At 34.9% G+C, this 2,500-nt stretch overlaps 1 protein-coding gene and 2 long non-coding RNA genes across 3 annotated transcripts in view; all 3 read left to right on the forward strand.

Annotated features, from left to right (window-relative positions):
* The window catches only part of LOC123505367 (2-aminoethanethiol dioxygenase-like), a 3,474-nt gene extending 2,873 nt beyond the window's left edge, over window positions 1-601 (forward strand). The window contains exon 3 of the mRNA XM_045256589.1: window positions 1-601. This exon is cut by the window's left edge and continues 894 nt beyond it. The gene's annotated coding sequence lies outside the window, so the exon portion shown is untranslated.
* The window catches only part of LOC123505398, an 11,619-nt gene extending 10,208 nt beyond the window's left edge, over window positions 1-1,411 (forward strand). The window contains exon 2 of the long non-coding RNA XR_006675123.1: window positions 1-1,411. This exon is cut by the window's left edge and continues 177 nt beyond it. This is a non-coding gene — a long non-coding RNA (uncharacterized LOC123505398).
* The window catches only part of LOC123505400, a 21,849-nt gene that overhangs the window by 17,373 nt on the left and 1,976 nt on the right, over window positions 1-2,500 (forward strand). The gene's annotated exons all lie outside the window — the stretch shown is intronic.

The raw sequence follows: 2,500 nt of genomic DNA on the forward strand, positions 1-2,500 counted from the left end.
ATATGTTAAAAGATTATTATTATTATTTTCATTTCAATCCTTATTATTATTATTATTATTATTATTTTATTATTATTATTATTATTATTATTATTATTATTATTTTACGGAAGCTGCCAACCAAGTAGTCCCGTTTTCTGTTGCTTCTTTCCCGTTTTCTGTTGCTCTTAGTTTTTTTTCTTATTCCCGTTTTCTGTTGCTCTTAGTTTTTTCTTATTCCCGTTTTCTGTTGCCTGTAGTTTTATTCCCGTTTTCTGTTGCCTGTAGTTTTATTCCCGTTTTCTGTTGCCTGTAGTTTTATTCCCGTTTTCTGTTGCCTGTAGTTTTTTTTATTCCCGTTTTCTGTTGCCTGTAGTTTTATTCCCGTTTTCTGTTGCCCTTAGCCGTTTCCCCGTTTTCTGTTGCCCTTAGTCAGTTGCCACCTATGCATTAAAATAAATGAATAAATAAATAAATAGCGTGTGTGTGTGTGTGTGTGTGTGTGTTTTGGTAATCATTGTACCTTGGCAACTTGTGTGAATAGTGATTGTATTGGGAAAAAATACCTTCATTATTGTACCCTGGCAGACTGTCGTACAAATAGTGGTCATTGCTGTACTTGGAAAAAAAAAAAACTTCATTATTGTACTCTGGCAGACTGTCGTACAAATAGTGGTCATTGTTGTACTTCAAAAAAAACCCTTAATTATTGTACTTTGGCAGCCTGTCGTACAAATAATGGTAATTGTTGTACTTTGAAAAAAAAAACTTCATTATTGTACTTTGGCAGACTGTCGTACGAATAATGGTAATTGTTGTACTTGAAAAAAAAAAACTTCATTATTTTACTCTGGCAGACTGTCGTACGAATAGTATTAATTGCTGTACTTGAAAAAAAAAATCATTATTGTACTTTGGCAGACTGTCGTACAAATAGTATTAATTGCTGTACTTGAAAAAAAAAAACTTCATTATTGTACCCTGGCAGACTGTCGTACGAATAGTATTAATTGTTGTACTTTGAAAAAAAAACTTCATTATTGTACTTTGGCAGACTGTCGTACGAATAAGTGTAATTGCTGTACATGAAAAAAAAAAAAAATAAATAAATAAAAATCCTTATTGTACTCTGGCAGACTGTCGTACAAATAGTGGTCATTGTTGTACTTGAAAAAAAAACCTTAATTATTGTACTCTGGCAGACTGTCGTACAAATAGTGGTCATTGTTGTACTTGAAAAAAAAAACCTTAATTATTGTACTCTGGCAGACTGTCGTACAAATAGATGTCATAGCTGTATTATTGCACGAGTCTTGATAATTGCTGTACTTCCAAATGTTACAAATATTAATAGTTATCGTACCTCTGGAAACCCTCACAGCATCTTACCTATAACTGTTGTACTGGAAGGAAAAATAAAATGAAAACCTGATAAGACCATTTAAAATACAAAATAAATAAATAAATAATAATAATAATAATAATAATAATAATAATAATAATAATAATAATCATGTACCATTTGATTAAATTAAGGAAATAAGCAAATTGTTGAATTCAAACCATAAACAATATATTTCAGTACTGGGACACATTTTTACCTTGAGATTTGTGTACCATTAGACCATTAGGACATTAGGAAGGGTGTATGGAGGTCACAAGATTAATTAATGGCCACAGTCTTCACTATTTTAACCCCTTCAGTACTGGGACACATTGTTACCTTGAGATTTGTGTACCATTAGACCATTAGGACATTAGGAAGGGTGTATGGAGGTCACAAGATTAATTAATGGCCACAGTCTTCACTATTTTAACCCCTTCAGTACTGGGACACATTTTTACCTTGAGATTTGTGTACCATTAGACCATTAGGAAGGGTGTATGGAGGTCACAAGATTAATTAATGGCCACAGTCTTCACTATTTTAACCCCTTCAGTACTGGGACACATTGTTACCTTGAGATTTGTGTACCATTAGACCATTAGGACATTAGGAAGGGTGTATGGAGGTCACAAGATTAATGGCCACAGTCTTCACTATTTTAACCCCTTCAGTACTGGGACACATTTTTACCTTGAGATTTGTGTACCATTAGACCATTAGGACATTAGGAAGGGTGTATGGAGGTCACAAGATTAATTAATGGCCACAGTCTTCACTATTTTAATCCCTTCAGTACTGGGACACATTTTTACCTTGAGATTTGTGTACCATTAGACCATTAGGAAGGGTGTATGGAGGTCACAAGATTAATTAATGGCCACAGTCTTCACTATTTTAACCCCTTCAGTACTGGGACACATTGTTACCTTGAGATTTGTGTACCATTAGACCATTAGGACATTAGGAAGGGTGTATGGAGGTCACAAGATTAATGGCCACAGTCTTCACTATTTTAACCCCTTCAGTACTGGGACACATTTTTACCTTGAGATTTGTGTACCATTAGGCCCCGCACCAGCTGTACCTCCCCCGTGGCCCCGCACCAGCTGTACCCCCCCGTGGCCCCGCACCAGC

This window comes from Portunus trituberculatus, chromosome 2, assembly GCF_017591435.1.
Source record: "Portunus trituberculatus isolate SZX2019 chromosome 2, ASM1759143v1, whole genome shotgun sequence".
In the NCBI taxonomy this organism is placed as follows: Eukaryota; Metazoa; Arthropoda; class Malacostraca; order Decapoda; family Portunidae; genus Portunus; species Portunus trituberculatus.